Consider the following 9,420-nt stretch of genomic DNA (forward strand, 5'->3'; position numbering starts at 1 on the left):
ACATGCACACCCACCCAAAGGGCTCACACACACATGCACGCACACGCACCCCTACCCAAAGAGCTTACACATGCACACACACCCCTGCTCACACCCCCCCCACACCCCCCCATGCCCAAATAGCTTGCACTTCAAATTGACAAAGCACAAAGCAAGCAGCAGAGCCAGGGGCAGCCCCTAGCACCCAGACGCCAGGCTCCTGCCGATAGGCAGCTGATGCCCACAGCAGTGCAGCTTGCTGCCATGCCCCCTGCACAGCTGGAGGAAGGGGTTCTGGTTGCATTCCTGAGGCCTGCGTTGAGCGGGATGGGACCAGGGCAAAGGGAAACCAACCCGGGCTTTAGATGTTAAGAGCCAACAAGGTGTAGTTACGTAGCTTAGCACCCAGACGCCAGGCTCCTGCCGATAGGCAGCTGATGCCCACAGCAGTGCAGCTTGCTGCCATGCCCCCTGCACAGCTGGAGGAAGGGGTTCTGGTTGCATTCCTGAGGCCTGCGTTGAGCGGGATGGGACCAGGGCAAAGGGAAACCAACCCGGGCTTTAGATGTTAAGAGCCAACAAGGTGTAGTTACGTAGCTGCCACTGAATACAATCACGGTTAGTTTTGCTGCCATCCTTCAGGATCTGGCCTGACCTTGATGGCTAAACGTCCCTTGTGCAGAACACGGGGTTTGGAAGGGGCAGGGGTGCTGCTGAGCAGGAAGATGCAGGAGTGGAGTTTGCTCCTGGGATGGGAAGGGCTGTCCGAGGGTGGGGGGCTCCTCTCCCTCTGTCATGCCTCGCTGGCACATGCTAAGCTTGTCTTTCAACCCCAGGAGGGGCCTTGGGGCTGATCCACTGCCTGTTGACAGCAGTGGAAATGGGGGGTGATGCTTGCTGGCAAGGTGTGGGGGTTGCTTTCCGGTGCGGGGGCTGCTCTGTGCAAAGGGCCTGCCCTGAGTTCTTGGGGTTATCTATCCCCGCTCGGTGGGGCTGTTAGCAGCCCCACGTAAAAAGTTTTGGGCCACTTCTGATCCTAGCAGAGCACAGAGCCCTTCAGCAAATGCTTTTCAAGCCTGGGAATGTGAACACATCCTCTGCAGCTGATGCACCCTGGGGCTTCCCTTCTCCTCTTGCTTCAACGAGCCCCTAGAGAGGGCTCACATGAGAGCCACAACAGGGAGACAACGATACACCGATGCCTGAGCCTCATCTCTGCACTGCCCTAGCGTTCAGGCTGTATGCTCACGGGACCCGCATTTGCCGAGCATTTGTACAGCACCTGACACAAGGGAACTGTAGGCTGCGGCTGTTAGGTGCCGCTGCAATATAAATGAATGGTAGGGAGAGGAGAGAAAGCCAAAGGTAGCCTCCCATTGAATTCAGCAGGTAGATGGGAGCAGGTGAGGTGTTACCAAGGCGGGCCTGAAAGGCAGTGGATTTCAGATGGATCACAAGAATCTGGTTTTTGACACAGCACAGGACCGGGCTGAAGATGTCCTGGTCACAGGATGTCACCAAAATCGGGAGCTATGTATGGTTCTCAGTGGGACTGGGAAAATAATGCAATCTGGGGGCTTAATGGCTTTTGATAATACAAGGCATTTCCTGCTTCAGGGCTTAGGGGACCTCTAAATACTAGCACTGCTGCCAAACCCAGATGTTGAAGATACCCCCCCCCAAAAATCATGACATTGGCTTTAAAACCAGGTTCAAAGAAAAGGCCAGCTTGTTACCGTATTATCAGCCTACCACAAGCCCCCTAAGGCACGTAGCTTGTTTTGAGAAGCAGAAGAAAGAAAAAAAGAGATTTTTCTTGCAACCCAACTGCTCAGAATCCATTTCCTTGCTTGACATGCACGCTCCGATTTTCAATAGCTAATTTTCAGGGGAAAGTTGCCAGCAGTATGTGGATAAATAAGGTATTTACCTGCTGGCTTTCCAGTCTCCCAGGAGTGTCCCTGTCCCCTCTGCAAGCTGCTTTGCAACCCCTGAGAGCCGGCCGCCATTCTGAAATGAAAGCAGAGAGTCTCAGCCCACCTCCGTAGATCTAGCCACTGGGGGCTTTCTGGATCCAGCGCCAAATAGCACAAGATCTCCAATAAAATCAGGAAAGCAGCCTGTATTTGCAGTTAGGACAGAACCTCTCGGGATGCTCACTTGAACCGGGACTGTGTTGTTTGTCTGGATTTGTACAGCACCGAGCGCCGGGATCCTAGACTCAGCGGCAGGGAGTTCAGGTGTCTCGCTATGGCTTTGGAGAGGAACATTTGAGTTTCATGACCAGGCAAGGGCATGCCTTCAATATGCCATCCCAATGGGGCCACTCAGCTCAAGTGAGGGGAAGAGATATGGGACCCACATGAGACGAGAGATGGGAAAACTGTTCTGCATCGGCTCCTCTCAGACTGATGCCGTCCCTTCAAGTCAGCTCAGTCTCTGCCTGGCATAGCAGCAGAGCCATGCATCAGAGACTGCCCAAAGCATCTCCACTTGGCCAAAAAGGACCCCAGGGCCTCACAGTAATGGGCTTCCCCCAGCTGTGCTAATACCACCTGATCCATACGGCAGCAAAGTGATTTCCTTAGTGCTCATGGAAGTGCCTGCACTCCGAGCCCAGCGCCCTGCTCAGGATAACCGTACAACTGGCTCAGCACTGCCGGACTGGATAGTGCCCTAAGCACTTGCCGTTTCCCCCCCCTCTCCAGCCCATCATTGGGAGCTACCTAGATCTGTTTGGCCTCTGGGCATGGAGGCTTGCTGATGCCCCGGATGGCTCCGAGGTGCTTGCTTTTTGCTTTGCTTCATTGCCTCCACCTGTGCATGTGGTTCTCCTGGCTCCAGGCAGGCCGGGCCATCTCCGCTGCGGCTTCTGGCTTCATTCTGCAGCAGAAGAGGATTAAGTTGGTTCTGGGGCCCTGGGGACGAGGGAGGGGATGGTTATTGTGCAGGTTGAGAAGGTTGCTCTGATCTCCTGCTGTCAGCCAGGGAGCTTCCAGACACTCCTGTTGGACAAAATGCTTTGGATTGGATCATTTCCTTCCCTTCCCTCCCCCCAATAAAGTATTGGAAAGCAGGCACCTAAATCTCCTAGACAGCTTTACAAAGCACAGTCTTAACCTCTGCCTGTGCCTCGGTTTTTCTTCTGGAAAATGGGAGTAAACGGTGCTGCTTGTGGTCACGTTTGCAAGCGCTCTGGGACAGGGCTGGTCTTGCATTCAGTGCGGGCACATCGCCCAGCCTTGATCTCAGCCGATGCGACCTCCGTTGTGCTATAAAGGGCTGTGCTCTCCATGGAGGGCTGGCCCCGGCAGGCCACACTCCTCCGCCAGAGGTGCTGTGCCTGCTTCTAAGCCGCATGCAGAGAGGCAGATGCCAGCCACATCCCTTTAGAAATGGCCCCTGAACCATGTTGTTTGGTCCATGGGGGTCCTCGCAGGTCTGGAAATTTGGTGGTGGGGCGGGGGTGGCAATTAACAGTGCCACCACTCCCACACATGCACACAGACACACACACACACACACCTCTTCAGATGCAAGAGGGAAGTGTGCTGCTGATTTTAATCCAGAAAAAAAGTATGCCCCAGGTATCAAAGGTTGGGAAACACTGGTTTAGGGGAATATGCACACGGCTGGGAGCCTGCAGGTGCTCATTAGAGCTGCGGCAATGATATCTCAATGGAAAATGGCTTTTGGGAGATGCACGGCATTTAGGGTGAGCTAGTAGTAGCAATATTAACAGCAGCTTCTTCAGGTCCCTGCCAGGACCAAGGCCCTGCATTGTTGGGCTCTGCGCAGACACAGAATAAGAGACAAGCAACCGGCCAGACAACAGGCAGGAAGGAAAACTGTTGCTGATTTAATGTGTGACACAAGGTAAAATCTCACTGTTCCTAGCAGGGGCACGGCCTGTGTCTCGCTGTGTCTACGAAGCGCTCGGCACGGTGGGACACCAGCCTTCACTCAATGGCTGGAATAATTCATAATAATAATAATAATAATAATAATGATAATAATAATAACCCTCCGCTCTTTTCCCCAGGCCTCTGTTTACCCCTGCCTTTCTCTCTTCTAGGCCAGCTGCAACTGCAAAGCTCACGGGGTGAAAGAGTCTCTGCATTTCCATCCTGGTCCACCAAAAGCTACCCAAAGGACAACCTTGCATCCTGCACCTGGACCCCCTTGCTAGCCCCAGCCATCTCCCCCTTGCCCCATCCCAGGCTAGAGAGAGGCAGCAGGTTTCCCCAGGGTGTTGCGCTCTGGAGGAGCTAAGCAGCCCCACGTGGGCTGTGCATTCCTGAGCCATCACCAGGCGCTCGAGGGAGGATGGGCCGAATTCAGCGTGCCGCCTGCCCCGGCCATCTCATATCGCCTGCATGATCCATATGCACCATACTGCCGGCCCCTGCAGCCCCAGAGATGCGTATGCACCAAAGCGGAGCAGCCCCACGGAGGGAGCGGGAGCCGGGGACTGTAATCCACTCGGCCGCTTTTCATCTCGAGGGCAAAGGTCCGGGGCACATGCATTTTCCCGCAGCGGCAGGGTCCGGCAGGGAAATGCTTTGCTGGAGGAGGCTGGAGTCTGGACGAGGGCAGGTGCGCTGCTGGGCACAGCCCGGAGTTCGCTCTCAGACAGCTGGGAGAACCGGGCTTGGTCCATCAGCTCGTTTCCCCCCCAAAGGGTCCAGTCCCCGGAGGCTGCCACTGGAACCGGTGACGAACACAGCTTTCCCGTGTCCTTCCCTCCGCCCTGTGGAAGCGAACAGGGGATTGCAGCCCAACGTAAGCCTCTGGAAAGCTCTCCCTAATGAGGTAGCAGGGGCTATACAAGGCCAGCTATGGCAAGTCACTTCTCTTTGTGCCTCAGTTTCCCTTCCTACCACTCCTGATTGGGGCTGTATCTTCCTGCCTATAGCACAACACACTTCCCATCTCATTGAATTAAGCTTCAGGGTCCATTTCCTCTCCTCTCCAGGGTTTTATAAGCTTCACCTTGGTGCAGATGGGGCTTATCAACACCTGGCATCAAGGCTTGCTCTGGGTCCGGAGGGTCCATGGTAACCTCTGGGGGCAAGGAGCACGGCTCAGGGGTAAAAGTGCGGGTTGGAGCTTAGGAGACTTTGCCCTGCCACTGATGTCCAGTGGGACCTCCGTCAAGTCACTTAATCTCCCCCCTCCCCGCTGTCCTTGCAAGTGGCCATGACCCCCAGTGCAGCAGTGACCTCTAGTGGTTGGAAATCGCCACTGAGGCTGAGGTACAGCAATGCTCCGCGGGCATTCTGGGTGCAGCGACAGCCAATCATTGGCCAGGGCTCCTAGGCGGAGGTGGCTGGAGTGAGATTATGGCCCAGAACAGATCACAACCCCCCAGCATACACACCCGGGATCACACCATCAGGCCCACAGAGCCCAGCATCCTGAAGAAAGCCCCTTTAGAAATTGTAGAGTCAGAGAAGACAAGGGTGGGAAGAGATCTCAGCGGGTCACATCTAGTCCAGCCCCCTGCTCAGCGCAGAACCAGCCCCAACTAGATCCTCCCAGCCGAGGCTTTGTCTACCCGGGTCTTAAAACCCTCCAAGGATGGAGAGTTCACCACCTCTCTGGGTAACCTGTTCCAGCGCTTTCCTACCCTCCTAGTGAGAAAGTTTTTCCTAATATCTAACCTCAACTTCCCTTGCTGTAACTGGAGCCCATTGCTCCTTGTTCTGTCATCTGCCCCCACTGAGAACAGTCCAGCCCCATCCTCTTTGGACCCCCTGCGGGGAGTTGAAGGCTGCTATTAAATCCCCCCTCGATCTTCTCTTCTCCAGACTAAATAAGCCCAGTTCCCTCAGCCTCTTCTCACAGCCTCTAACCATTTTTGTTGCCCTTCGGTGGACTCTCTCCAATGTGTCCACATCCTTTCTGTAGTGGGGGGCCCAAAACTGGACACAGGACTCCAGATGTGGCCTTACCGGTGCCAAATAGAGGGGAAGAATCACTTCCCTTGCCCTGCTGGCAACACACCTACCAATGCAGCCCAGGATGCCATTAGCCTTCTTGGCAACAAGGGCACACTGCTGGTTTATATTCAGTTTATTATCCGCTGTCACCCCCAGGTCCTTTTCTGCAGAGCTGCTGCCCACCCAGTCACCCCCAGCCTGTCCCGGTGCATGGGATTGCTCCGTCCTAAGTGCAGGACTTTGCACTTGTCCTTGTTGAACCTCACGAGATTTCTTTTGCTCCAATCCTCCAATTTGTCGAGGTCTCTCTGAATCCTAGCTCTACCCTCCAGCCTATTTACTACACCCTCAGCTTGGTGTCATCTGCAGACTTGCTGAGAGTGCACTTCATCCTGTCTTCCAGATTTTTGATAAAGATATTGAACAAAACCAGCCCCAGGACCTGGGGAACTCCACTTAATACTGGCTGCCAACTATTAATGCCCCTTTATAAATCCATGGAGCATCCACACCTTGAATGCTGCGCCCAGTCCTGGTCCTCGCACCTTCAAAATGATATAGAAGAACTAGGAAAGATCTAGAGAAGGGCAGCAAGGATGATGAGCGGTATGGAGGGGCTTCCATATGAGGAAAGAGTAAAGAGGCCAGGCCTGTTCAGCTTAGAAAAGAGACCTGAGAGGGGACAGGAGAAGGGTTTACAAAACTCTAGTGTGGTGTGGCCATAGTGTGACACAAGAGACCGGGCAAGATGAACCTAGGGTGTGACCCAGTAAATGGCATTTCTCTACGTTCTTATGCACGGACAGGCCTGGCGCTGGCAGCTACAGGCATACCACAGGGCCACCGCTCCATCTGCAGGCACCACGATGCCAGCGGCGTGGTGCATGCGTGGTTTGCAGTGAGCCTGGCTCCCCTGCAGGATGCTTTCCTAGGCCTGAGGTTGCGTGAGACCCAGGGGTGGTGATCAAAGAGCGTGCCAGGGCAGCCGGGCAGTGGATACCCTTTGGCAAGGAGCGGGGTTCTTGGAAAGCTTCTGGAGGGCAAGCGGGACACAGTGCAGGGTTGCGCTATGCGTGTCCTGGGGCTGGTCCACACGTAGTGTGTGTGTGTGTTGGGGGGTTGGTTTGTCCGGTTGTGCAGTTTCATTGCTATGGACAACCACAATGCCATGGATTTTGATTGCTGAAAAGCTTTTCTTGGTCAAAAACGGGGTTTAAAACATGAAAAGGAAAAATAAAAGCAGAGGGAAAAAACAGGTCCAAAAAAAAAAATATTTTTTTTCTTCTCTCCTTTTCTTTTCTGCAATCAGGAACGAGCTGCCTTGCTGAGGTTGCTTGAAAAACACCAGTTGAAACCACTGCTTTTGTGCTGGAAAAACTGGGTTTTCGACCAAAGCAAAGACTCCAACAGGAAAACATCTTATCCCCCAAAAGGGTCTATTAGAAATCAGAAGACATACAAAAAACTAGAACTCCTGGTTCCAAAATGATACCTTTTATTAGACCAACTGGGAGATTGCAAGAAAATTGTCCTTTTCTGCAAGCTTTTGGGATCAAAGTCCCTTGGTCAGCTCTGGGGAAAGTATAGGTGGTACAAGATGGTAAAAAGTCCCCATAGGTAGGAAATAAACTGAGGTGTGCGGGCAAGGGGGTTTCCGTGCCGGTGGTCATCAAGAACATTATTGCCTATCATCTTAGGTGCAATGACTCTTGCTTTATAAGTGCATCTGGGATAGGTCGGGGTGAGGGAATGGACAAAGAACATTTCTGAACGCGAGCGGGGTTGTGCGTCGGCCTCAGAGAGATGCAAATAAGAGCCATCCAGCAGCCAAGGCGCCAAATCCAATCTGCCCTCTTGATCTTATCTCACATGAGCTGCAAGGCTCCAGGCATCCTTCCTTCCTCTGCTGCTGAAGGAAGCTCAAGTTAACAAGCTTCCACCTGCCTTTAGGACAAAAACAGCTCCAAAGCTAATCTGAAACCCGGCTCTGAATGAGGCTGGAGCACATCACCCTAAGAGGGGAGATAGCGGCGGCTTCCCAGGCATTCCCCAAATGCCAGATCCCCGTCAGGATCATGCAACTCTTGGTGGGAAAGGAGAGACCCTTGAAGTTGCTAAACAGGAGAAATTCCTTGGGCTTCGCATGGAGGCGGCTGATTCAAGTGGCTGGGCTCATGGTGACAGGGATATTGTACCAGATCCCAGCTGGTGCCAACAGGTGAAGGTCTGCTGTAGTTGGGGTCAGCCAGGCTGGTTGACACCGACTGAGCCCGCGGCCTGAGGAAGGGAGAAAAGACCTGTCTGATGAATAGGACTTCAGGGTCTTGCAAGACTTAAATGGAGAGTCGGCCAGAAGGAATCCACGGTTATTATCCTGAGCTTGTCATCAAGCTGGAAAGTCTGAAGGACGCCAAGATCTCTGATACCTGCATCCAAAATCCAGTGGCAGACTGGCCACGCAAAACCACAGCCCAGTGTCCTCTGGAGACCCAACCCCCTTGTTCCCTTTGTGCTGATGACGCAGCAATGAATGCCAAAAACTGATTTTCACAGCCAGTCTCTGATTGAGGTTCCTCTCCTCGCGCACCAACAGGCTCCCCACGGGCTGGGTGGTGACGCGGTCTCCATACGCGGGAGATGTTTGAGCAGAACGACGGCACCCAGCTTGGAGTTGCACTGATGGGATGAAGCCCAGCAAACCCTTCTTAAGAAAAAGCCCAGTTGTTTCAATTTGGGCATTTAAGTCACCTCCACACACCCTTCCCTCTCCATCGCATCTGCTCGCATGCCGCCCATCGGCCAGTGAAACCCTGTGGTCCAGTGCCGCAGCCTAACAGCCTCCCAAATACGAATGCTGACTCACATGGGCACACATGGATACAAGCTGCCCTCTGCCCGTCCATCCTGTCCCTAGCTGTGGAGACACGGGGACTCCGGAAAGTGAACAAGGGGATGGATGGTATGGGGTCTAGCTACAGCCCTGGCTGTCAGGCCGTCATCGGAGCCAGTCCAGCTTCCAGGCTACAGAGCCCCTTACACAAGACAGCCTGCAAGAATATCCCTTAGCAGCTGGCTGTTCCCAGTACCACACTGGCAGGGTGACTTTGAGCCTGCCAGGACACTGCCACCCAGGATCAATGCTATGGAAGGCAACGGGAACCATCTCCTCCCTGCAACCCAGCCCTAAGTTCCCCAGCCTCTTTGCAAGCCTTGCATGCTGCAGCTGGCTCCTCGCTAGCCCTGATTTGGGCTCCAGCTGTTTGCACATCCAAATAGCGTGTGCATTTAGGGCCTTTCGGTGCCACTTCCCAGATCTGATCTCTCTCTGTTATCTGAGAAAGGCAGGGGGAGGGTGCGGGGAGCAGAAAGGGCCGGCTTCCAAAGGCCGTTGCGTCCTATTTAACACGGATTGGGCAAATGTAACCCAAGGAAGGGGGGAAAAATACGACGAAAGAAAAAGGGTGTCTCAGAAGGGAGGGGAAGAAGCTGCTTTGTGCAG

The sequence above is a fragment of the Alligator sinensis genome, unplaced genomic scaffold (genome assembly GCF_000455745.1).
Source record: "Alligator sinensis unplaced genomic scaffold, ASM45574v1 scaffold1542_1, whole genome shotgun sequence".
NCBI lineage: Eukaryota > Metazoa > Chordata > Crocodylia > Alligatoridae > Alligator > Alligator sinensis.